The following is a 27,119-nucleotide window of genomic DNA, read 5'->3' on the forward strand; positions in this document are numbered from 1 at the left end:
CCCCCCCCCCCCCGCCACTACCAAGACGAAAGCAGTGCTCCTAGAAGTTAAATAACTTGCTTGGGGAAGAGAAAGAGCCAGTATTCACCCCATTTCTCTCTAAAGTCCAAGTTCTTTCTTTTACACCATATTCGGTGCTGGATAGCAATATTCAAAGGAGAAAAGGGCATGGAAATGGGAGGCATGAAAGGCAAGCTTTGTCACCTCTCAACATTGCTATCACTTGTGTCCAGAAGTCTTTATGTTCCGAATGGCTCTGTAATGGAAACTTGTCAGTGAGCAATAATGATTGTCCTACATAAGGCAGATACCATTTAGTGCCACAGGAGAAAGACATTGTCATTGACATTATGTACCAGTGACTTGTCAAGCGTATAGTGACCTGGAATATATATCAGCCATTGGTCAAGTCTTGAGGACTTTATAATCTCATGTGGTTAAGCATAATTACTCCAAATAGAAAATGTTTGGTTGAAATATTAGTGACACCATTTTCCCCTTGAAAGACAAGTCCTTGTAAAAGAACAAGATAAACTGAGTGTGGTGCAAATGTTAGGTGTAAAAAAATGAATGAATGGGAACAAATGATGACCTTCTCGTGTTAGCTGCAAAGAACTAAGAGATGTACATTCTGAATTCTCACCTCCTATTTATTATTATTTTTGGGGGGGGGTACGCGGGCCTCTCACTGTTGTGGCCTCTCCCGTTGTGGAGCACAGGCTCCGGACGCACAGGCTCAGCGGCCATGGCTCACGGGCCCAGCCGCTCCACGGCATGTGGGATCTTCCCGGACCGGGGCACGAACCCGTGTCGCCTGCATCGGCAGGCGGACTCTCAACCACTGTGCCACCAGGGAAACCTTCCTGTTTTTGAGGAAACTAGCTGTTTATAGGGAGGAACTACTGCTTAGGGGTTAAAAGCAAACACTGAAGTCAGAAAGACCCAAATTTTAACCCAGGTTTTATCACTCTTTGACTTTGTGATGGTCAGTTTTCTCACGTAAACAATAGAGACCATGACTTTTTAGTTGTTCCTCCTTTGTGTAAGGTGTGCTTTTAGTGAAACTGACCCTCCCTCCCCCTACTTCAGGAGTGGACCTTAATATTAGACTATTATTGTATTCCTACTCCTTGTCCCAATGATGGTGTCAGGGATGTAGTTCAAGTAAGTCAGGCCTCAGTGTGAAGCTCAGTATAAAGAGCTGCGTTTGTTCATTGGTTCTGGGATAATGCCCACCTCCTTGAATGTGAATGAGGAAGCATGGAGGCCTGATGATGGCTGACAATTTTTTGTGATTGTGAAGGGAATGAACCTGATGACAGATCCAACATATGGAGGAGGACAGAGATGAGGGAACTGCAGAGAAATGGATCCAGAGCACTGATCAAGCCATGCCTGAAGCCCATGCTACCACTGGAATTTTCAGTTACATGAGCAATAAGTCTTCCTTATTTGTTAAGCCAGTTTGAGTTGAGTTATTTCCCACATAAACCAATTTATATGCTTACTTCTAGAGTGGTTGCATGTGAATAAATATCTTAGCAGAGTGCCTTGTGATTTCTTTTTTTTTCAATTTATTTTATTTTACTTATTTATTATTTTTGGCTGTGTTGGGTCTTCGTTGCTGCGTGCAGGCTTTCTCTAGTTGTGGCAAGCTACTCATCGTTGCGGTGCATGGGCTTCTCGTTGCGGTGGCTTCTCGTTGCGGAGCACGGGCTCTAGGTGTGGGGGCTTCTGTAGTTGTGGCATGCGGGCTTCAGTAGTTGTGGCTCACGGTCTCAGTAATTGTGGCTCGTGGGCTCTCTAGAGTGCAGGCTCAGTAGTTGTGGTGCACGGGCTTAGTTGCTCTGCAGCACATGGGATCTTCCCAGACCAGGGCTCGAACCCGTGTCCCCTGCATTGGCAGGCGGATTCTTAACCACTGTGCCACCAGTGAAGTCTGAGTGCCTGGTGATTTCTAAGGCAGCATCTATCATGGCAGTACAATTAGTGTCTCATGGTTGGGGGGAGGTGGGAGTGCTATAGATAATGATATGTAACCAAGCCCCAGGGACAGGGTGGTGGTGATTTTTTGGTACAGAGAATAGGAATTTAGAATAGAAACACTCAAAACTTCCATTTCATCAATCTCCCAGGCTAATTACTAATTAGTTTACTATTTAATTGGTAACTACAGCTGTTAATTATGTTAGGAAATAGAAAGGTTTTAAAATATGCAGTCTCATATATTCTATAATTTAGAGTCATGAATCAGAAGGAGGTACCTGAGTTGCTGCTCAATTCAGAGGGTCCCAGGATTTCAAGATGTATTAAGGAATGGAATGCGGCAGGGATCTTAAATAGTTGTCAACAGTTGGGTTAATAAGAAAGTAGAATTAAAAAAAAACCCTGAAGCAAAATCAATTGAGATCACAGTGTTCTTTCAACACAGTGCACAGAGCACAGTGTTCAGCTGTGCTGGAATGTAGGGGCTGAGATCTGCCTTTCTGAAGCATGGGGGTGACGGACTGCCCTGTGCCCATCTGGGATCCCCAGGGGTTGGAGCCTGAGGGGAGGGTGCTATTGACAGCCCTGGAGAAGCAGGGAGAGAACGAAGTGGGCTGTGGGGAGATAATGAGTTCCGTTTCTGACATGTTTAGTTTTAGGAGGTGGTGGGACACCCAAGTAGAGATATTCTGCAGACAGAAAGAAATATGGCACTGAAGAAAGGGTGAGAGGTCAAGGCTGGGGCTGGAGATTTGGGAGTCATCTGCATTCAGGTGGTAATTAAAGCCATATGACGGGAACTTCCAAGAGGAGTGTGCTGGGCAGGAAGAAAGCCCACGGCCCCAACCTGAGCCTCGCTGAAGGAAAGAAGGAAAAGAGGGGGAAAGGGACTCGCCGGAGGTTCGGGAAAGAAATGGTGAGAGAGGAAGGAAGAAATCTACAGAAAAGAGTCCTTACAGCCGGGGGCAAAGAGGAAATAGATGGAGACCCATTAAAAAGGCTCATAGAAGCTGAAAAAGCTGTAAAGAGTGATTAGGCAATTGGATGTTTCCCTCATTTTACAAATGCCATTCAGAAGGAAGCAAAGGTCATTTACCCTTCAAAGAACTGGAGAACCATTGGTTGAAAGATGAATCATTTGTGGGAGGCTGTATTCTCTGTGCTTTCCTTTTCTAACTAAAAAGGACATGATACTTATCAATCTAGGGGTGGTTTATGAAGTTAGCACTCGCAGTGGAAAAAAAATAAATGAGAAATCTTCACTCATTATAATGCTCTGAAGATTATCATCATAATGTTATTAAAATCAATTTAGCTGTTTTCTTTTTTTTTGAAGATAGTTCTTGAAAGTTATAGGACAAGGTAGCATGGCTCGCCGGGATAAACAGTACCCTAGGAATCTGAGCATTAAGAAAAAATAAAAGCAATTGGGAAATACTCTAAGTGTAAGTGTACAGTGACGTCATCCACTGCAATGGTGTTGCTGAAACTAGCTAAGTGAACTGAACTATAGGAAAGACGTGGGGTTATGGGCTAGAAGACAAACACTTCAACATTGATTTTTCATTTTCTCCATGACAGAAGTCAGTGGGGAGTTGAATTTTTATACCCTGACATATCTTAGTAATGCCAGGTGTGATAATCCTCTGATTCACTCAATTCTTAGTCCCAAAGGAATTGCATAGTGAGAAGGAGCTGCGAATCATGTCCCTTTAATAGCTTGGCAAATTCCTTTTGGCAAGATGTACATTAATAATGGAGTGATGAGAGCATCATTTCCTCAGGATCTCCAGAGCAGGTGTGTTAATTAAGGTGGTGAGGGGTGGCTCAGACCACTGCAGTTACAACTTTTGCCCAACCACTCAAGCAGAACTTGCTGGGTCAGCACACTGCTCTGTCACATTTGGTATTTACCTCCAGAGGTCACCAATAGCTGTGCCTTGGAAGGAAGGCGACCATAGTTCCCTAGTGAATCTAAATGGTTGGGTAAGGCTGAATATGGGTGCTTAGAGGGAGCGCTGGGTTGGGGCCAAGGACAAATGGCTTCCTCACACATGAGAAGTATGAACTTTTGCTCTGAGGCACGAAGTTTGTTGTGTTCTCATTTTTGCATGTATAATTTAACAGAGCAGTGATTTTCCAGGTCTCTTTAAAATCCAGTTAATGGAATTTGAATTGTTATAAAATGTAGACTGCCTCACACAGGCAAAAGGAATGACATGACAAAATGAGACTAGTGGGGGCAGGGAAGGGGAGAGGCTGGGAGAGTGGGGTGCAGTGAGGGGTAGGTGGAAGGAAAAAGCTCTGCCCTCTCTTGAAGGTCATGATAATCTTCGTTGTCTTTCAGGAAGAATAGGGAAAGCAAGGAGGGAGATGGATCTCATATTTACTGAGCACTCTTTATAACCCAGGAGTAGCACATGTTAATCTACGTGATTCTCACAATAACTCTTTATGGTATATATTATTGTTCTATTTCTCCGTAAATGAATGGAGGCTCAGGTTAGTTTAGTAACTAGTCCAAGGAAGTGGCAGTCAGGCTCTCCCTTCCTCCCTCGCTCCCTCCTTCCCTTCTCTCCAATATGTCAATACTTTTTTCCCTTTTTTCTGGGCTTTGGTCCCTTTATGAGTAACTCACAGGAAAGAGGTGGAATTTCCCCATCCCTTTATCTGCAGCAGACCCCTACTCCCGCATGTGTGCCAACTCATTCCCTGGTCTCTCTGGACTAGAAAAGCAGCCTGGCACGTAGGTGGCAGTGGAAGATCCTGGAGGTACCCAGGCATCTCTTGTGGTTCCGAGTGACTTGCACACACTCGGCTGCTCCCATGTCAGCATGTTGGGGCAGGATGGGGCTGGGGGAGGGATAACATGCTCCTGTACCTGACCATCACCGGGCAGAGTATAAGGGCCCACGTCTCAGACAGGAAGCTGTGGCTGAACTCTGGGCCTAGGCAGAAGGTCTAGTGTACCAGACACTGGTCGGAATTTGGAAGGAGAATGAGACCCAAATCCATTTCCTCAGCTAGGCCAGTCCAGGAGCAGGTGTTGGAGAGGGAGAGCTATGCCTGGGGCTCACCCCTGACCTGCTGCACCCCAGTCCTGGTTACAGCAAAGGGGTCAGGGCTTGGGCACCTAACACAGGGACCCAGGGACAAGACTGGTCTAGTGATCCCAGGAAGTAGGGGAGAAATGGCAGCACCCAAAGACATGGGAGTCAGGAGAAGAGAGAGTCAGAATTCTTATTCTAAGAAAAAACCCTACAATATAAGGCAAATTAAATAGAGAGTGAGGAATCAGGAGGCCCATGCTCACTAGCACCGAGAAGAAAGTCCAAGGGGGTTTTCATGTCCTTGAAAGAAGACTTGCAAAAGCTTGGAACAGAGGCTGGGCAATACGTGGCCTGTGCTGAAGAGGGAGTGTGCATGGTGGGAGGGGAGATGAGCCAGGCTGATTCTGACACTTCCTCAGCTGGCTGCCAGAGGAGTCCTCTCCTTTTCTCTCTAGCTGCCTGGTTGGAGCATTATATGGGGGTTCAACGCAGAGGAGGGTGAGAAACTTTGTCCCTTCTACCTGCTTGCTTAGCAGAGCTCGAATTCATGTTCTCGACTGGGGGCGATCTTGTCCTCCAAGTAGGGTTGCCAGACAAACTACAGGATGCACAGTTAAATCAGCGTTTTAGGTAAACAACAGATCATTTTGAGTATATGTATGTTCCCAATATTGCATAGGATATATTTATACTGAAAAATTATTCATTGCTTCTCTGAAGCTCAAATTCAACTGCACGTCCTATAATTTCCTTTGAAAAAATCTGGCAATGCTATGCCCAGAGGATTGGCAATGTTTGGAGGCATTCTGATTGTCATGACTGGGAGGGAGGTGCTGCTGGCATTCCACGGGTAGATGTCAAGGATTCAGCCCCGAATGTCAGTAGTGCCGAGATTGAGAGACCCTGGTCTTGGCCGAGCTGGCAGGCCAGTGTCTTTGTGTCCAATTCCAGGATCCAAAGCCAACAAAAGTGGATTTACTTCTCTAGTGTTTTGTGTGTTTGTATTCAAGTGGAATTCTTAACTAGCTGCGATTAGACTAGAGTAAGAGGATTAGGTCCTCTGCTCATCCCTTCTCCATCACTTACTGTGTGACCTTGCATAAATAACCTAACCTTTCTTCTCCTGAGTTTTCTCATATGTGAAATGAAGAAAAAGTTAACTCTGATTTACCATTTTTGTGTGTGCCTGTAATGAGTGAATGAGATATTATACATAAAGTGATTAGAACAGTGCCTGGAACATAGAAAACTCTCACTGAATGTAAACTTTTGTTACTAATGTAAACAAGAAAAAAAAAAAAGAATCTCTTACTACTCTAAAAATTCTTTGAGTATAATGCACAATTCCCTCCATTATTTTTTACGGATGCCCCCTTTTAAGGTTGATCGATAAATATACATAAAATGCCCTGGTGAAATCTGATTTCAGGTAAACAATGAGTAATGTTTTAGTGTTAAGTATGTCCCAAATAAGTATGCACAGGGCATGCTTATACTAAAAAATTCATTGTTTATTTAAAATTCAAAGGTAACTTGGCATCTTTATTTGCTGAATCTGGTTACCCTGCCCATTTTGGGGTGGAGAGGATTTGTGTGTGCACTTGCCCTTTGGTGTGCATGTCTCAGTGCAGTCAGTTCTGGAGGGAGCTTCTAGGTGTGAGCTGAAGATGTGCAAAGGGCCGCTCCTCCTTAAAGACAACGAAGCAGCAGAAATGGCAAAGCTGCCATTTGTGAGGTTGCCTAAAAGCTTCCCGTCACCAAGCCCTGACATTTCTTTTCACCAATTACTAAAAAGTTATGGTACTTAAAGCATCAACAGGCTTTGAAAATATGAAAAATATTCTAGAAAACTACGTTGTTCTCAGACTCTAGTGACATTTTTATACTCCAATATGAGGGCTGGCAAACTTTTTCTGTAAAGGGCCAGATAGTAAATATTCCAGACTTTGCACAGCATGTTTAGTGTCTGTTGCATATTCTCTTCCTGCTCTTTCTCCTCCTCCTCCTTTTCTCTTTTAAAACAACCCCTTAGGGACTTCCCTGGTGGCGCAGTGGTTAAAAATCCTCCTGCCAATGCAGGGACACGGGTTTGAGGCCTGGTCCGGGAAGATCCCACATGCCGCGGAGCAACTAAGCCCGTGAGCCACAACTACTGAGCCCGCGTGCCACAACTACTGAAGCCCATGTGCCTAGAGCCCGTGCTCCACAACAAGAGAAGCCACCGCAATGAGAAGTCTGCCCACTGCAATGAAGAGTAGCCCCTGCTCGCTGCAACTAGAGAAAGCCCATGCACAGCAATGAAGACCCAACACAGCCAAAAATAAATTAATTAATTAAAACAAACAAACAAAAAAACCCAATCCCTTAAAAAATGTAAAAATCATTCTTAGCTGTGGGCTGTAAAAAAACAAGCCAGGGGCTGGATTTGACTTGTGAATCCCTGCTCTAATACCAGAAGAACATTGAGGTGACAGCTGGGGCTCTGATGTGGTATATTTAATCATAGTTATTAAGTTTATAGTTTATATTAGAAAGGAAGCTAGCATCTGACTTTAATTAATTAATACTTATTTAGCATTTACCATAAGCAATGCACTGTTATAAGTTTCTTACATGGATCAGCTTATTTAAACTGATTAACTCATTTAAACTGAGACACAGAGAGGTTGAGTAAATGGACCAAGGTCATATTGCTACTAAGTGGTGGAGCTGGGATTTGAACTCAGGCAGCCCAGTTCCAGAATCCACAATTTTAACCATGATGCTATGTTGTCTCTTATGAGGATAGTAAATACTTAAAAACAAATGTATAACATTCTTGTCTTCATCTCATTTCATCTTCCAAGTAGCTTGATATCTAAGATTTCAAACATACTGAAATGATCAAAGAAGGAACACTCTTCTTTTACTTTACCTGCCATTTGGACCTTAAGGAATTTTCAGACTGACTGGAGAAAATCAAGTTAGATGATGTCAACTGTGGGTAAGGCTCATAGACTATCATGGCACAAACTATGCAAATATACAGATTTCGAGTACTAAGGACTGTAACTGTGGAGCCCTGGACATCCCAGACAAGGGAGAAATTTCTATGGTTTAGGGAGCCCTAGAAGTGAGCTTTTAATTGGATTTCCCAGAAGCAGGAAAGGATTAATGTATAAAAGAAAGGGGAAGAGCTGTTGGCAACCTCTTGCCCACCACAACAGTATTACTTGAGGGGGTTCAGAGAATGACGCATATGAATATTCTCTCACTTTGGTCTCTGGTGAATCTGAGAATATTAAACTGAATGGGGCCACTTTTTAAAATAATTAATTAATTAATTAATTTATGGCTGTGTTGGGTCTTCGTTGCTGCATGTGGCCTTTCTCTAGTTGTGGCGAGCGGGGGCTACTCTTCGTTGTGGTGCGCAGGTTTCTCATTGCGGTGGCTTCTCTTGTTGTGAAGCACGGGCTCTAGGCATGCGGGCTTCAGTAGTTGTGGCATGCGGGCTCAGTAGTTGTGGCTTGCGGGCTGTAGAGCGCAGGCTCAGTAGTTGTGGTGCACGGGCTTAGTTGCTCCGTGGCATGTGGGATCTTCCTGGACCAGGGCTGGACCAGAACTCGTGTCCCCTGCATTGGCAGGCGGATTCTTAACCACTGTGCCACCAGCGAAGTCCCAGAATGGGGCCAAATTTTATTCTTCTCTAACCATATCTTGCAAGAACTCTTGGAAAGAGTATGTTAAGCAGTTTAAAAAGCAGAAAATAAATAAGAACACTGCTAGCTGAAATCTGAAGATGACCAGCCCTTCCTTCCCCAGGCTTCCCAGACTTGGGATGCTCTTCCTTTTATCCATATTTGCTGGAGATGTGGAGTGTCTTCTGACTTGGGTTCCATCTCTTTTGCTTCTTACTGCCAAACATGCAGGAACCTGAAATGCTGATTCAGTGGGATTGCAATTCAGCACCTTGTGCCTGTCTGGGATCCATAGGCTGTTTCACAGAGTCTGGCAGATCCTGAGCTGCATGCTGGCTTTCCTTGATTTGATCCCAGGGTCACATTGCAGACCCAATCCCTATGGAGAGTGAAGAGGCAACACTTTACTCTCTTTCCCTTACTAAGTTCATTTTATCTTTTTTCCTTGATGAGACACCTCTTTATTTTCTGGCTCACCCCTTTTAGTCTGTGAACCACATTTTCTATTGTTTCTTCTTGACAATATTGTTTCCTATTGGTCCCTAGTAGTAGAAGTCCCAGACAAATAATCAGCTGGCTATAATATATTTTGGACATTTTTACTGAAATAAAACATACATGCAAAAAAGTGCATGTCATGTTAATTTTGAAGTGTGCTATATTAATCATGAAATAATGTAATTATCCTATTCCTCAACAGAGGCTGTTTCAGTTTTATTTATTTTCACCCCTCTCCCCTCCAGGGCAAATCTTGTGAATTCATAGAATTTTAGAGTTGGTGTGTGTCTTTGGAGATTTTTTTTTAGCACAATTTCTCTTCAAGTGATAGAATACAGTTTAAATGACTAAGTTATGACTGAAGAAATGTATGATTTATTTCATGGGTCACTTGAGTGATTTAGCTGCATAGTTATTATTATCTAATGATGTCATAGTCTTTTGGAGGTGCTGGAAGCTGTTAGCTTGTCTTTAGGGTGATTATTTTCCTCTGCGTGCATCCTGTAAGTAAAACCTCCTCCATTTATCCTGTTTTTCCCATAACAGAGGAGTGTTTAACCTTCAGCCTCTGAATCCTTTGAGAGAGAGTGTGTGTGTGTGTGTGTGTGTGTGTGTGCGTGCGTGCCTGTGTGCTGTGTGTGTGGAGAGTGTTGGTTGAGACTGGAGTATAAAATAACCCCATGGCCCTTCATACACTTCTATTTGTCACTGGAAACAAATTGCATCGGAAGTAAAAGAAACATTAGCACTCACAGATGTTCCACTTGGTACAACAAAGTTTCACGGAATTGAGAAACTGTTATAGTCAAAGAGTGTCAATAGAATGTTGTTAAGAATTTTGGACAAGGGAATTAAAGCATTATGATTCTGGAATAATTTAATTAAATATAGAAGAGCTTCTTTTTTTTTTGGTTAACTTATCAAAAAGTTTTTGTTTATTTTATTGCTCCCATCCACATCATATATTCATTCTGGTTTCAAGTAAATAAATCTGCGTATATGTACCACAATACTTTTCTTCAAGGTAATCACAAACCCTGAAAGAAAAGCACAAGCTTACATTACTTTGTTTTCAAATAGACTCACCTGGGTAGAGTGCCGTGTAAATAGTGAGTAATCAATATGTATAAGTTGATTTGATTTGTAAGAAAAAGCCCAGATAATATTTTCCAAAATAGATGCAAAGTGGATCCTTGGCCCTCAGCCTGTAGTGTTTGTTCAGATAAGGCTGCACTGTGAGGTTAGGACAGCAGGAAGTGATTAATTTTCTTAGGTATTTTAACATGTTCCTTTGAAGGGGCTCAGCTTTTGAATCTTTAAGATTATATTTATTGCCATGGTCCTTCCCTCCTATGTTTAGACATGAAAGTGAATGTCATTGTTGAACAGTAAACACAGGGGAATGACTTTGTGACAGAAGTATGTAAAGTATCTTGTAATTCAGTAGGAGAATCAAAGTCTGCTTCAGTTCTTTGCATTCTCAGGGATTCAGAAAGGATTAAGGTAACAATAGCTAGAACCTATGCAAGAGAGTAACTGAAGGATAGCATTCCTTGAACCTCAGAAACCTGGGTGAAAGGAATTGTGCAATTAAGGTCTTTAGGAAATCTAATGGGGTCATTTGTGAATGCCGTCTTCATGGAACTTGGCAAACTGTCATCTCAGAGATCAAGGGAGGTCACTGGCTTAAGAGATGGGGGAATGAAAGTGGAGTGACTGTTTCCTGCAAAGTATGTTTAAAGACTCTTAACTCTTGTCTGACGGTAGCTACAGGGGCTTTTTTTTTGACAATATCAGGGAGCTAAAGATATAATGCCTCTGTAAAGTGAGTTCTATTGGTTTTCTGCCTAAGTTATATCGTATCCAAGGAGCCGAGATTTGTTTTCTTTTCCCCATGTATCTTCTCAACCACAATTATTCATATCTAATTGAAGTTAGCCAATCAAATATTTATTAAAGCAAATGATGTGCCATGATGAAGATAAAAGTATAAAATAAGAAAATGTCTTACATTCGCTTAAATTCTTGAAAACATTCATGCTACTATCAGTTTATCAAAAATCTTTATTACCAGTTTTGTGAAAGTAGTTTTGTGAAAGTAGTTTGATCTGCAAGGATGTCTGCAGCCATTGAAAGCTTATGATCAAGTAGCAATGTGTTGATAATATCAATAGATTTTTAGAATGTGTTTTGCCTGCGTCTACACCTGAGCCATTTCCAAATCTCCAACTGACTACCAAATCTTTCCACTTGGGTACTTGCCAAAAATCAAAGTGACTTATTAGAAGCAAACTCATTTATACATACATCTCCCTTGCCTCCTCTCCATCAAAAACACCCTTGATGTGTCTTCATCCTGTGGCTTTCCTAACTTTGTCAGTGGTATTGACAACCTCTGAAGGTTTGGAGCACAGGAGAGCTTGTGATGAGGGGAGCTATTGTTGTAGCCTGGCTATGGACAACAGGTGCTCTCCTAGGATGGTGGAGATGGGAAGGACGAGGAAGCTTGGATTTGAGAGACATTTTCGTGAAACATTAACAGGACTTGTGAAATGATAGGTGCAGGGAATGAATGAAACAGAAGGAGTCATCTCATACAACCCAAGACCATAATCTGGGTGACTGGGAGATTGTCCATACCGTTGACAAGTCAGGAAAGCCATAGTGGGGGGTAGCGGGGAAGACACATCAGGGGTATTTTTGAGGGGGGGGAGGGAAGTGAAGATGAGGCAAGAGAGATGTATGCATGAATGAGTTTGCTTTTAGGTAAGTCAGTTTGATTTTTTGTAGTTACCTAAGTAGAAAGACTCGGGAGATTGGAATTGGCTCAGGTGCAGATGCTAGAAAAGTGCTCCGAGTGGAAGCTCCTGCAAGGGAGATGGGAACAGAGGGCTGAGGGCTGAGCCCGTGTAAACTCCATCGCGGTGGGTGCTTAGGGTTTTTTGGTAGTTTGTAGAAGTTTCTATATCTGTGTGTGGTAGAAGGGTGGATAGAGGGCTGCAGGGGTTCTTATTTTAAAATTATATCACAGAGTCTCAGATTCTTCTTTTCAGACAAAGACTGAATATAACAACAATCCCCAAAGCCCCAATTTGCTAATCACAATATTCCAAGGAGCTATTTTCTTTCTGCTAGGGTACATCTGAAGAACCATTACTGTTATTAATACGTTTATAGTGCTTCTTGCTTTTCACTCTTAACCACTCCTAAGGGGAAAACATAACTTCAAGAAATTCTTACCCTGAAAGACACCTAGCAACAACTTTTTCTTCTGGATCACCTGCTCCACGCAAAAGACAGGCACCTGCTTCTGTAGATGATACAATTTCTCAAGAATAAAGGAGTGACAGTTAAACAAAGGGTAGCCTTTATCCTTGTTGTTTCTATCCATGGAAATTTGAGTACGTTCTTTTTCAAGTGACTGACAAGTGGAGCAAATGGAAGCACATTAAGTGTGGGGAGGCTGTAATACACAGACGCTTGGTTCACCCCAACTCCTAAGGCACCTGACTATTGGTCTGGCCAAAGGACTTTGAAGATCGAAACAAACGTATCCGTAAAATACCAACTGCTCTTTTATTAGTATGACTTGGGGTATGTCCACGCTGGTTCCTTCCCTCTTAACGGAAGTAACAGTCTCAGGATTGGAGCAGAAGTGTTGACTAAGTGTTGAGCAATTGAAAGCCGTTGTTTACAGCATAGTTTTGCCTTGGGGAGTGAAAAGTTCTGTTTTTCGTGTTTCTGAATAATCATCACGTGATTAGCAAAGCTAAACACCTTCCAATGAGCCGATTTACTCATCAGCTGGGCAGATACGGGCCGTGCTGGTTGGTTAATGACGGATTTAGAACAACAGGCACTTCCCTGCCAATTTAGTAAAAATGCTAATTTCAGGAAGCTCCTGTTCTATCCACAGAATGTGTAAACATTGAATTCTGTGGTGGCAAAGGTTTCTCAAAAGTCTACTTCAGTTACTCAAAATATTTATAAATGTGTACAGCCAGCCTTGAACTTGTTTGGAAATATAATTCTTAAAAGTTATTGTAAACAGAAGTCTTTCGTTCAAGCAGCACGTACTTTCAGATTATCATAAACCAAGCTGGAGCTGTTTAAAGAGAAGTTTTATGTTTGCAGCACAGGTATTTTTGTTTTCATCACAAAACCCATTTCCAGTTCTTCAGGAAGAAGTAACAATTATAAACCTCTGGGGCCCAGGTGGCTAAACTATAGAGGATGACGATTTTTTTTCCCCCCTTGTTATTGTCAAAAATATCTAGGAATGGACTTGTTAGAGGTCAAGTAAAAACCGTTTGGATGGTAACATTCATCTACACAACTGGAAATGCCATGATTCACATCTATAACCACGTCCAAGGATGAATGCAGAGGTGGCCTCACGTGGTGTGTTTGATGTAAGCAGGAAGCCAGCTGCACTCTGTTCTAATATTAGCAAAGAGGACCTGCTTTGGCAAATGGAGGATGATTTAAGGCTCTATTTTTGTGGTTCAGCAAACGCCTGAGGAGCAGCAGAAGGTTACCCTTTTCCCATCACCTTAATTCCAGAGATATTCACAGACCTGACATTAGGCTGTTGGCTACTCGTCATAAGACTTCACTGTCAGAGTGAATTCAGCTGATGAACTATGAACACGCTTACAGTCAGATAATAGATGAAAGAGTCTCAAGATAAACGAGGTGCTTATAGAAAACCTGGCCAAAAGAGGATGTTGTTTAAAAGAGGATGGCAAAGGCCGTTAATTCTCGTCAGGCAGTTTCAAAAGGCAGTGGGTACTTGACTTCTTACTTAGAGAGCACATTATCTTACCTTTTTGCAAGAGTGAGGCCTCCGATGTATGTTGAAAGGGAGAGCGTGCCTTTTTAAACTGACACTAAACACCATGTTCTTCTGAAGGGAGAGGGGAAAATTTTTCCCCCAAGTACGATAAAGGACTTTGTAGCCTCCCTTTCAGGCTAATATTTTGACCAGGTTATATCACACCAAATACTTTTGTTTTTCCACACTCTGTTCCTCTTTCCCACCCAGAATGCTCAGATTATGTCTGTGGAGGATATTAACATGAACATTGACCATCTTTTCAGGAGCTGATTATATTAAAATTCAAAACTGAACCGTTCTTGGTGATCTCTCATTTCTAGCTTCACACTTTAGAATGAAGATTTCAAAAGGTGGCTAAAACATAGCTTGTCCATACCTTTTTCCACCGAGATAGCCAATATGCCTCCACTTATAAGCAAGTTGCATTTTGGGTTGTATCTGTTAGCATGATTAATAGCAGTAAACATTTAATATTTTAAAATTTTTAGAAACTTTGATTGTATTTGGACATCTCTCTCATCTCACAAGTGCAAGGGTGTTAAGTTTGCCAAAGGAAAGATTTCATAGCTTTTCTTTTTCATTCTGTTGCTGAGTTTAAAGCTCAGAACAATGTAGTCACAATCGAATTCGAAAGAAGCTTGTGAAAACGTACTTCTCCAAAAAGGAGACCAGAAGTCTATATATCAGGATCCTAGATAATTCAAAACGTGTCTAACAAGTGAGTGTCCTGCACTCATCTGCTTCATGCTGTTTCATCGTTATCCATCCCTTCATTCAGCAGACATTCACTGAGGGCTTTCCGCATGCAGGTGCCATAGGTTACAAGGAAGGCTCAGGCCACTGTTCTCAAGGAGGGTACAGTGTAGAAATGGAACAGAGGTTACCACCACTCAGCAGTGTCGTCTAGACACTCAGGGAATCTCAACAAGCTTTAGCCAGCCCAGGCTAGGGGAATCAGGGAGGGCGTCCTGGATGAGGCAGACCTGTGTTCCTGGAGTCTTACAGACCAAGTACACGAACAAGTGAGCTGTGGAGTTGAGTGAGATGAGGCCTCGTTTAGGCAGAGGCTGCTAAGGAGCTTAGGCAGGGAAGTGAAGGGGAGAGAGAGAGAGAAAGAGAGGGAGAGAGAGAGCACGCCATCAGGGAAATGCAGCCCCGGTGTGAGGCAAAGGCTGGCAGGGTGGATAGAGACAACCCTGGATACCCTTCTGAGGTGCAGTCAGACCAGTACATGACTGCGGGAAGCCCTCAAGTGGTGCCACATGTCACTCAGAGAGCAATCTAGAAGGCCTTCCGCAGCTGGCTCCCTGCCACCTCTCTGATCTCTCTCACTCCACCCCAGCCCCTGTTGGCTGTTTATCATTCATCCCTCAAACCCACCAGGGTGGAAGCACTCAGCTTGTCCTTCTCCTCAGTACACGCCTCTGTTGGTGGCCTGGCTCACCCTCTCACCTCCCCCAGGGCTTTGCTCAAATGCCACCGCCTCTGGCTTTCTCTGAATGCCCTGTTGAAAACTGCAGTCCTTCCCCTTCTCCACCCTACCCGCGACATCTTTCCTGACCCCTTTCTGTGCCTTAACTTTCTTCAGTAGCACTTATTGCTACTTATTAGACTTCCTATGTATTTGGCTTATTTGTTGATTGAATGTAAGCTCTTCAAGGCTAGAAATTTTAGTCTGCTTTGTTCCAGAATGGTTTCTGGTATACGTTGATAGTAGTGTTACTGAGCCAGGCTCATCTTGTCTGATGAGCAGCAAACTAAACGCTGAGACGCCGCCGAGGTTTGCAGTAAAGAGAAGGCATGCTCGCAAGGTAGCCAAGTAAGGAGACTGGAGAGCAAATCTCAGACCCGCCACCCCAAAGCCAGGGGCTGGGGGGTATTTATGAGATAAGGAATAAAGCAGCAGGGCGGTTCGAGGCTTGGAGGGCGTAGGGAGCGTGGGGAAAGGCGATCGGAAAAAGATGTGGTAATGGTAATCGTGGTTCTGCGCAGGCATAACTAAGTACAGGCAGGCCTCTGCACTTGCCAACGTGGAGGCACTTAGCAGGATCTGGGGGTGGAGTTTTCAGTCCTTTGCTGTCAAAAGGTCACCAAGCAGACACTCACGAATGCCCGGTTGGAGGGTCAGTGGTCCTATCCAGTCTTAACCTGCTCAGCTCCAACTAGACACAGCTGACTCCAAGTTCCTGGAAAACAACTCCTGCAAACGTCTTATTGTTTAGGCTATGTGCTGCTTGGAGGACCTGCAAATGTTATAAACGACCTTGATTAGTGAAGGCAGGTGAAGTGGATTTGACTGATGATCACTCAGGGTTTCAGTTCCCCCCCATCTTTTGATCATTCCTCAGTCTTGAGGGAAGAGGGGTGATGACCGCTTTGCTACTTCCTGCAGGCAAGGGGCATAGACCTAACAAGGACCTGAGGAATGAAACTGTTTAGCACGCGTTTGAAAGTATTCTCTTGCTCCCAGCTTCCAGTTAACATTTTGATCCCAATACACAATGCCACCTATGCACCAGCTGTCAAGGCATTCATAGGCCCAAGATTGGTGATCAAAATCAGAGACAAAGATGTACCCTGAGGGACCACACAGAATGCCAGACATACTGTTAACATTTAGGCTCTTATTTTCAGGGATTTTATCTGGGACATGGTCAAGCCAGTGTCTTACCTTTTTACATATTGGAGTGTCTCGATCATTATGAGTTTGGATCCGTTTGGCTGAAACACTTAGATATTAAATGTGGAAGGGACATAAGCTGGGAAAAATAAGTACGGTTTCTACAACATCCTCACCAAACAAAACCTTGACAGGGGCAGATGCCAGGGTCATTTAAAAATATTTTTATCTGAAGACACGAGGAGAGGGCCACATTTCGACTTAGACAAGGAAAAAACAGGGGACAGGAAATTCTCTGTTGATTAGCCTAAGCCAATATGTACATATGAAAAGTCACAGTGAAGTTAGGGATGGTCGAAAAATTGATGACAGGCACAACCAAGGGGTCAGCATGATCAAATACAGAAAGAGATTTTGGATGACATACTCAGCTAGAGGGAGAGAATGGGAGTGGGGAAGGAAAGAAGTAGATGGATTTGAGAGATATGCAGAGATAATTTATAGACTTAGTGATGAACTCATGGATTTCAGCTAGAAATACTTGAAATACTTTATAAGACTTACCTCAGTTATACAGCCTGTCCACGAGCCACCAAGCTGGGAAAGGGGTCCTGAAACATTACTTGCAAAATTGTGCTTATCTACAAATAGTTTATGGTTACATAAACACAGATGTTGGATAAGACTAAAACTAAACAATTTTGGATGGAGAGTGAAGGCAAGAAAATGAGAGTTAAGATTGAGACAATGTTGTGACTCTAATTAGAACACAAATGTTAATGAAAATAAAGATGCTCCAGTCAACTTAAGCCTGTATTAAATCATCTATTCCAAATAAGGTTATGCTTCCAAAAATCATTTTGGGTTTATTGTTTGCAGGTTGGGATATATTTCCTAAATAAATATATGAAGTTCTCTGATGTGGTTAGGTTTATCACATTTAAGTCAAAATGTAGCTAAAAAAGCTATGTATTACCGTAAACAAATACCAGAAAGACTATTGTTGTAAAAACACTAATTAAATAATACAAAAAATATGAAATGCCAACAGATATTTACTAATTATTTTAATTAGTTTTTATTGGAGTATAGTTGCTTTACAATGTTGTGTTAGTTTCTGCTGTACAGCAAAGGGAATCAGCTATACGTATACATATATCCATTCTTTTTCGGATTTCCTTCCCATTTAGGTCACCACAGAGCACTGAGTTGAGTTCCCTGTGCTATACAGTAGGTTCTCATTAGTTATCTATTTTATACATAGTATATATGCCAATCCCAATCTCCCAATTCATCCCACCCCTCCTTTCCCCCTGTTGGTATCCATACGTTTGTTCTCTAAGTCTGTGTCTCTATTTCTGCTTTGCAAATAAGTTCATCTTAATGATACTAATTTTTAATGTTGGTGCTTGAAGTCTAGCAGATTTGATTAGATGAAAATAAGGACATAAATGGAGATTGGAGCTTATGAAGTGAATTTCTGGGTTTTTAAAGAATATAGCACTGGATCCTTAGCTTATATAATTTAGAAGGTTAGGAGTTGTCGTTATGCAATGTATGTCAACAGAGTGACATTTCTGCCCATAAGGTTAATGTCTTTTTAGACGGTATTAGTAACGTGTTTGCCTTGTCTGGGGGAAAGGGCGATCCCGCTCTATTTTGCTGTGGTCAAACTGTACTTAGAACATTGACCACCACACTGTCAGAGGGACATAGACTAAAGTGTGTTGAAAGCTGATAAATCAAGTTGCTGAGGTTATTGGACAACCAGGAAACGTTTAGCTTGAATGAGAGGGAATGAAAAAGTAGAAAAGCTGTCTTGCACAAGAGGAATTAGAGGGTTCTACAAATCCCCAAAAGGTAAAATTAGGATGAATAGAAATTATTGGGAGAGAAACAGGGTAAGGGAAGAGGACAGTGTGTACATGCACCACTCTGAGAGCAAAGAAATCTAGTGATGTGATGGAGAAACCATGTCAAATGATCCTGATTCTCATGTCAAACACTGGACAGGACAATTAGTTCAGGGCAGCGTGGTTCTCTTCAGAGTAATGTTAATGGCTTCAGGGTGGTGAGGGAGCTGCAACTAGACATTAGTAAAATGGAATACTAATGAGCTACTTGCTTGCCAGTGTAGTTAACCCGTACATTCTTCTTCCCATAGATAGGGTTGCACCTAAACCATCTGAGAGAGTTAGGTACATGGCATATTCTTAAATGTCTTTAGGAAAAAAAATCTAAAAATTTTGGCACCTGTGTTGGCATCAGACAGCTTTCCCAGTTGGGAAGTTTGCCATTATGTTTAACTTGCTTATTTCTGTTATCCCCATTAAGGTATTTAGGAAATCTAATGGAACCATGCTTGAACACAATTTTCTTATAGGTTGTTCTCAGTGTGGGAGAAAAATTACTGATCTTTTTCAGTTAATGGGGTTGATGTAGGTGAAAGATCTTTGCAAAGCATTAAGTGTAATAAAAGTACAACCTATCATTATCGTGGTTTAGATTATATGAGTATTACTGTTAATTTGTTCTTTAGAGTTTACTCTGTAATTTCTTAGTCCTTGTTACTTCTCTGTATTAAATCTGTCCCCCCTCTTCAAAACACTTTGCAGTATCTCAGGCTGACTAGCATTAAGTGGAACTAAAAATAATCAGGAAACACTATATGGTGCCCTTACCATCTAGCTCTGGTCTTTTGGGGCTACCGAACCTAAAGTAAAACCTAACAAATGTAACTCGATTTTTTAGTAAGTGTTGATTATGTTCTCAGGTATGTGGTAATAACATGGAAATACTCTTATGACTCTTGAGTTCTAAGATAATATCTACATATATATACATAACAAACAATATTGTAAAAAATATTGTAAAACTTAGTAAATGAAAAAAATATAGGCATTTGCTAAATCCCATGTTGTTTTTCATTAGGTTAGTTATGTGTAGGGTGAGATGAGAGATGGAGTTGGGAGAAGTTAAGGAGTGACTGAATTGAAAGATGAAGTTCATTAAAGGAGATTAATAGGGTATAAGTAGGGGAGGGAATAACTACCAGGGAGATGTGAGGAAATGCATGAATACTACTGGAATATTTCTAGCCATTATTTTCTCTAAGAGCAACTCTTTTCCTTATGTTCCCTCTTTACTTATTTTTATTTTATTTTATTTTTTTTGCGGTACGCAGGCCTCACTGCTGTGGCCTCTCCCGTTGCGGAGCACAGGCTCCGGATGCGCAGGCTCAGCGGCCATGGCTCACGGGCCCAGCCGCTCCGCGTCATGTGGGATCTTCGCCGACCGGGACACGAACCCGTGTCCCCTGCATCGGCAGGCGGACTCTCAACCACTGCGCCACCAGGGAAGCCCCTCTTTACTTCAGTTTATCATTCAGTTTCCAACAATCAAAGATATAAAGGAAGTTGTTTTTGACTAAATGGGATGATTAGGGGTCTTTGACTAAAAATGGAATGGCCAACAGGGCATGCTGCTGTTGCAGTTGCATTCTTTTCTATATTAGTTGTAACTTTTAAATGGTTTAATAACAGATTTATTTTAAAATACCTGATCTTCATTATTAAGTGCACGTTGAATTTATTTTCTTGATATTGATTCATCTCTTGATATTGACCCTCCTGCCACATGATAAAAGTTTATTTGCTCAGACAGTGTATACTTGTGCCTTAGGAGAAGGATGCCATCTCGATTCCCAGGCCCTGAAAGGAGTTCTTACTCTCTAAAAGTTCTTAGCATTTGGACTGATTCAGCAATCTCTGGTCCTGGAAAGGAAGAAAAATTAATCTCCTGACCTCATTAAGTCAAGTAATACTTTGTCCTGATTGCTCTCAAGTACTTTGGATTTGGAAATGAATTCTTGAAGTTCCACGTTGGGCCTGACTTGTTTAACAGAGGCCTCTTTAGACGTAGTTCTTGTGCCTGTTTATGTCTTTCCGGAGATGGATTTTCTTGTGTGTGTTAGAAACGTAAGTAAAAAAAAAATACAGGCTCAGGAAAATTCTAACCATGTCAGCCTCCCTCTTCATTTGCTTCAACTTCCTGGACAGAAACAGTCTGACACTATTCTTCAGGATGTTCTTTCCTGAAGAAGTACTCTTGTTTGAGCACCTCTTGTCCTTTCATTCCACTGAGTCCTGTCCACTTGGAGCCTTCTCTGCCTGCACCATTTTGAAGCAAATTATCTGCCCTGAACATGGAGAATCTGAAAGATGCCATGTTTGTTTGATGCCTTTTTTAAATTTTATTTTTATGTGTTACTGGGCCTTAGGGGTGTGAAAAGAAAATAGAAGATTCAGGGACAAAAACTTGTAAGAAAAAAAAATTAGTTTAAATGAAGGAAGGCTAGAATTGTAAAGGAAGACTAGAATTCTGAAGGATTGGCTTCTCAAAGGATACATGGATATTAAAGGATAAAACTCTCAAAATTATCAAGGTTAGAGGCTGTCTGCACATGGTGGAGAGAAAAAGAACAGTTTCCTCACCTCACTGTTGCATTGTATCCATTGCAAAAGCAGCTGGGGGAAAAAGCTGTTTTTGTTAGGCAGACAGTAACTTATTAGAAAGAGCTCAAAGTTTTGTCTATTTAGGGGACTAGAGGTAAACATGTTATCCCTGTTTCTGTCTTTGTTTTTGGTTTTGCTTATTTATCTCATGTGCAAAGTACCTTTTTTCTCCTTCTTTGACTATGGGCCATGGTGTGATTTGCACACTTCATCAAAATGGTGGCAAGGTTACTCTCTCAATGGAAAACGAAGCCTTTGCCTGGGAGGCAGCAAAACCAATTCCTTTGAATCACTGACTTAGACCAAAATCAGAGAGGAAGATGTTTCCTTACCTGACTCCCACAGCTCCTCCATTTGCCTAAAGAAAAAAAGTTTTCTGAGATACAACTTTATCACCCTATGGTAACTAACCACTTCTATCCACTGGCATTAGTTTTCTTTCCTCTTTGCTGTGATTCTTCTGATATACAATGGCATCCATGCTGGCTAAGGTTATATCCACCACACCAGAGAACAGGCTCATTTCGTTCAGCACCTTATTATATGTCACGTAGTTTTAAAATTGATTTGGGAGAGAAGCTTGTTTCTTCGGTAAGATGGTTAAGTGTCTCCCATATGTAAGTAAATAGAACTATTCATTTCCTACTAAGAGAAATTGAACACATGAAGAGGCGAGGCGTCTATAGCTGGCTGGCATTAGATTCGTCATTGTTGATATTGCCACTTGTCAACCTGGAAAACCAGTGGTTAGAAAAAGGTTTGCTTCAGCCACTGAGAATTTGCCACCTTTGGCTGAAACACAAAGGAAATACTAGGTTGGTTTCACCAAGGCTGGTGCATTGCTCCAGGAGGCCTCTCTAATGCATGTAGTTTAAAAATTATAAAGATTGTAAATTCTGACCCACAATGGAAAAAGCACTGATGATATGGCTAATAGTATGAATCTGTTGCTCAGCAAGGATTTGAAAAATACTTATTTCCTATCTAATTAGATGAATGATTAACTTTTGAATGGGAGGATTAAAAATATAGTCCCATGACATCAGGAAAGCGAATCTGAATAACAGTCATTATTCTGAAACTGCCATTACTTTATCTCACTCAAGTTTTAAAAAATTAAGCTTCTAAGCTGTGAAACCCAGGCATCTGAAATATTTAGCTCACTTCCTGAGTGTCCTTAGCCATCGGTCCTAGTGTGGGAAATACAGTGAACCCTTTGGCAATTTACCCAGCAGCATGTGTAGGAGTTGCTCTTAAAAATGCAATTGATCATTTGTTCCTATAAAATTTCTTTCACAGACATTTGCCTCTGTAAAAATGCATTTAACATTAAGAGTCTGACTTTAATCTGGATTTTTGGGGTTAAACTCTTCTGAAAGAAGAAAAGGTGGGTGGGAAGAGAAAAAGAGAGTTAGGTTTGATTATGGGTGTGTTAGGCCTCAGCTACTTACTTATAAAAGGATTAGCTCTCCTTTCTCTCACTTATAATAAAATACAAAGAGCAGCAGAAAAGATAATTAATAGATTTCACTGCTCATAAAAACCGGATATCATCAGTGTGATTCAGGAGGGACTTACGAGAGTGAACCTGCCAGTACTGAACGGTGGACTGAATAGTGATTTTGAACGTGGGAAATTTATGGATTTTAGTTGCCATAAAAACTGAGATCAAAGAATCTTGCAGCTTTCTCGATGACTGGAAGGAAGGAAAGTCAGAAAAAAGAATAATTAATGTTCACAAGTGCAGAATTTCCTGAGTAGAATTAGCCTTTGCTTTTATGATTCAAAACTTCTGTGGTAATCGGCAACAGTCATTAATGGAATAAGGCCTTAAGTCCACCTTACCTAATGAGTTTACCCATTAACGTACTCATTTAATGTTTATTAAGCATGTGCTATGTGCAACGCCACTGCTGAGTACTGAAATTTCAAATATGACTAAGACACGTTTGCTACTTACAAGTAATTCCTTGTGTAAAGTGATACGATGAGGATGTGTGGTTTTATATTTCGTTAGGAAAGTAGTTTACCATTTCCACTGTTAAATAGATTTTCTAACTTTGGCAAAAATATTACAAAGGCTTAGCTTGAGGTTGGTCTACCCCAGTGGGTAAGGATGCATTTACTTGAGGCCTTGCACTTTTTGCACATTTTTATCAGAATCCAGGACACAGAAGCCTGCTCCCTTTGGATGTGCTACTTAGAACATCTTGGCATCCTGGAACTTGGCTACATCTAGCTTCATAAAGGTAGTATAATTGCCTTTCAAGTTTATATTATTACCAACAAAAAGAAATCTGTGCTATCACCGCCAAGCCAGCAGGCACCAAATACACAGAAGGACCATTTTTCCATCAGTACACTCTGGGAAAGGTGAGAGGCCAAAGAACCAGTTGGGAACAACAGGACAGGCAAGTAGATAGAGTCCAGGGGTCCCCAACCCCTGGTAGGTACCAGGCCGCACAGCAGGAGGTGCACAGCGGGATAGCAAGCGAAGCTTCATCTGCCGCCCCCCATCGCTCGCATTACCGCCTGAACTAATGCCCCGCCCCACCAGTTCCCCACCTCCGTGGAAAAATTGTCTTACACGAAACCAGTCCCTGGTGCCAAAACCATTGGGGACCGCTATAGGAGACTTCCAATGCCTGGTATCATCAACCATGGGAGCTGGTTTAATGCAAAAGCTAAGCAATTATGTGCCATCCAATATGATCCATACTACTTCTTAGATGAGATGTGATTGAGGATATTAACATGTCTGCTGCAAACACGTGCCAGCCAGAAATGAGGCTGTTCAACCACAGTATTATAAAGAAGGGAGAGGCAGAGAAGCAAACTCTGAGCACCCCAGCACTCTCCAGCGCCAGGCCCATGAACATGAGTGTCTCATCCACGCATTAGGTGAGCCCTATGGTGGAGAAGGATGCCACAGCCTGGCATGATGGAATGATGGTGAACCAAGGGAACCACTTGGCCACTGGCCTTTATCATGTGGTCACAGGAGCCCTCAACATCCTGGAGCTCTAGGTAACAGCTCTTTTCTTCCTAACTCCTAAGTGTCCTAATGGTTCAGGGCCCTCTGGCCACTCGATAAACATTCCTCAGAGCTTTACTTGTTTGCAGGCACTGGATCTTCTATAGCTCCTACTTTTTACCCTGAATCTCACTCTCCTCCCACTTTCCAAGTCTCCCTTCTCGTGCCAAGTTTTCTTCTAAGATTTTTTTCTCAGATTCTCTTTTGTCATGTCTTCGGGGTGTCCAAACACCTAGCTGCCTCGAATCATTTTATAAATTAGGTGGGACATAAATAAATAGGCCACACATTGATTTCTATTGCTCACATTCCTGCCAATTTACTACCAACTTTCCATGGTTGGAATATGGCTTTCTTCCCTTTCATTGCCCTCTGACTTTTGGCTGAAAGACGTTTGCACATTTCATGTCAATTAACTGAATACTCCATAGGCAGGGTATTCTTAACCACCTCTTTTTCTTTAGTTGTAAAAGTTACAATTTAGAAGTATGTAAAATAAAATATAAAATCAAACTTCTCTCCCTTTTTTTTTTTTTTTGGCTGCGCCGGGTCTTAGTTGTGGCATGCAGAATCTAGTTCCTGATCAGGGGTCGAACCCAGACCCCCTGCATTGGGAGAGGAGAGTCTTACCCACTGGACCACCAGGGAAGTCCCAAATTTCTTTCCTTTTATAACATCGTGCATACTCCCTGGAGGTATGCACGGTTAACTGTTGGACTTCACAGTCTTACGGAGGACATATTTTTACATACATATATAACTGAATGGGTTTTCCTAATAAGCTCCCACCTGCTATCAGTGAGTTAAAAAAATAGAGTTCTGGCTTAACTCTATTAATTCCCCCAGAATAAATTTAATATTTCTCAATTTTTAAAATCGTAACCCATAGTAAGAAACACATCTTATATCACAATGCAGTACACAGATGCCTGTATATGTATGTAAGAAAAATGGAAACAATGTGTTTATGAAATACAACACTTAACCTTACTATGTTCAATCCACTCTAATCCTTTCTGTCCTGTTCTATTTTACTGTTCTTTTAAATTGAAAGAAAAAATGTCAATGGCAACCCCTTGGATTGATGTTATGACCAACAAATGGATTGTGACCTACAGTTTGAAAAACACTGATTTAAATGGTCCACCTTGGAGATTGTGAGGGTTTTCAGATAATTCCTTGGTTTCCCATTCCTCAGTACCTCCTGCCTTTTTGAATGATGTCGGGTATATGAGGGTGGCCCCTCAGGACTTCAGCTGATCCCATAGCTCCTCACGGAACATCCCTGCACTCGTGTACTTGGGTGAGTATTCCTACAGACTGTGTATCACTAAAGGAGTAATTGCTGGACCAGAGTTTGTGCCTTAGAAATTCTAATTTGCATTGTGGATTGCTTTTTTTTCCCCCCCCCAAATTTATTTATTTATTTATGTATTTTTATTTTTGGCCGCGTTGGGTCTTTGTTGCTGTGCGTGGGCTTTCTCTAGTTGCAGCGAGCCGGGGCTACTCTTTGTTGCGGTGCGTGGGCTTCTCATTGTGGTGGCTTCTCTTGTTGCGGAGCACGGGCTCTAAGTGCACAGACTTCAGTAGTTGTGGCTCGCGGGCTCTAGAGCGCAGGCTTAGTAGTTGTGGTGCACGGGCTTAGCTGCTCGGCGGCATGTGGGTTCTTCCTGGACCAGGGATTGAACCCGTGTCCCCTGCATTGGCAGGCGGATTCTTAACCACTGCGCCACCAGGGAAGTCCCTGGATTGCTTTCTTAAACATCGTCTGCACATGTTCTAGAATACATAAGTGCATGCGGGGCCTAGATATGTCCAGGTAACAACAATAGAGCGTTAAGGCAAGACTCACAGTCACTCGAGGTGTTCAGCCAGTCCTCAGAGAGTGTCTCTAGTGTCACTATGAAATCACCATTAAAGGAGACACGTCCCTACTGCTTCAGCAGGCTGTGCTCTAAGTGCCTTCTCCTGTCTATGCACAAGATCCTCTCTCCTCAGTCTGGATTAAAGACTTTTCCCTACCTAGGAGTCTACCTTTTCGGCTTGATCTACCTCTTTGTTTCTCTAGGTTCCCATGCCAACCCTCCCAACCACCCAATGCATGAATTCTTTGTTTTAGTTTTCCCAGCCTGGAATGCCCTTTTCATTGTTCTCTGCCTATTTACATTTTAAGTCCTGTTTGTCCTCTAAGGGCCAGTTCAAATCCACTTCTCCAGAAGCCTTCTGACCCGCTGCTAGGCATGCAGAATTAACAGGCTTTGTCTGGGTTTCCACAGCACTTTGCTTTTATAGCACTTATTTAATACTCCTTAGTATTATAATTGGGTGTTTACTTTCCCCACTACAGTTAAGTTCATATCTTCACTCTGGCTATGAGTCCCTGTATGATATGGACCTGCTTACTCTCCTTCACCTCATACCACTCTCCCCTCTGCCCATTCCAGTGGCTCCCATGTGCCCTCGTAATGCTCTCTAGACGGGCCAGATACATTCCCATGGGGGCAGCGGCATGCTCTTCCCCAAATTGTCTGCATGACTAGCTTTCTTTTGTCTTTTAAAAGAGTCCTTTCTTGGCTGACCACCTAATGTAAAACAGTCAACCGATAACTCTCCAGTACATAAGCCCATTGTATTTTTATAGCATCTATTACTACTTAAGTTTCTTATTTGTTCATTGTTTAACTAGCTCCACTATATTTTAAGCTCCATGAGAACTGGAATGGTTTTTGTCTTATTCAGTGATGTATCCTTGTTCTCTAGAATACTGCCTGGTACATAGTAGGTGCTTATGAAATGTTTATTGGATAAATAAAATGATTAAAATATATATTCTTTCATGGAAGGGCCTTTGTTGATCTTCTTTGGATCTCTACAATTCTGAACACATTAGCCTGAACATGACT

The 27,119-nt window shown here is 42.0% G+C and overlaps 1 pseudogene; it reads left to right on the forward strand.

The window, feature by feature from the left end:
* Window positions 1-2,776: 2,776 nt before the first annotated feature.
* Window positions 2,777-27,119, forward strand: part of LOC114903907 — a 161,615-nt pseudogene continuing 137,272 nt past the window's right edge.

This window comes from Monodon monoceros, unplaced genomic scaffold (genome assembly GCF_005190385.1).
Source record: "Monodon monoceros isolate NGI ecotype Baffin Bay Population unplaced genomic scaffold, NGI_Narwhal_1 Super_Scaffold_21, whole genome shotgun sequence".
NCBI lineage: Eukaryota > Metazoa > Chordata > Mammalia > Artiodactyla > Monodontidae > Monodon > Monodon monoceros.